We start from the raw sequence: 661 nt of genomic DNA, 5'->3' as shown, positions 1-661 counted from the left end.
CCTGTCCTCTCTGGCAGCCGAGGGCAGGAGGGCAGGGGAGCCTCTCTGGCAGCAGAAAGCTTTCTGCACCTTGGGGCAACCTCACTGAAAAGCGTTAAATGCTTCAAACTGTCCTAGAGGACTTGGCGATGGATATGGCTGTGCCACAGAGCGCCGGAGAGATGCCGCATTGTATGTCATTTATACGCCAGGGCAAAGCGTCTGTAGCGGGTGAGCTTGCTTTGTTGTAAGGTTTGTTCCATGGCGGTGGGCTGTGAGAGGTTAGATTGCTGCTAGCATGTAACTGAAACAATGCAGTTATTTATTTATTTGTAAGATGGTTGTGCTTTTGTATGTGTCTATGTTTATATAATATAGTCTGTTTATATAACTCACTAGATAAACTTCCTCCCGGGAGCCAGGTTTTCGCTTCCTGTAATTCCATCAAATTCAAAGCGGTGGGACCAAAATCAGAAGATTGGCTGACGTCCCCCTCTCCAGGCTTTTTTTGAGGTTGGGGGAGGAGGTGGGTTAGCACATGGCTGTGTTCTTAGGAGGGGGCAAACCCCTCTCGTGCCTCCATCCTCTGGAGCAAAGCTATGAAGACCCACGTAAAGGATGTTGGCAGTCAAGGGTCGATCCTTCTCAGTCACCTTCACGAAGCAGCTACCCAGGGCTGACC

Source organism: Pygoscelis adeliae, unplaced genomic scaffold (assembly GCF_000699105.1).
Source record: "Pygoscelis adeliae isolate BGI_AS28 unplaced genomic scaffold, ASM69910v1 Scaffold154, whole genome shotgun sequence".
Lineage (NCBI taxonomy): Eukaryota > Metazoa > Chordata > Aves > Sphenisciformes > Spheniscidae > Pygoscelis > Pygoscelis adeliae.
The sequence above is the reverse complement of the archived record's forward strand: the minus strand, read 5'-3'. Positions refer to the sequence as shown.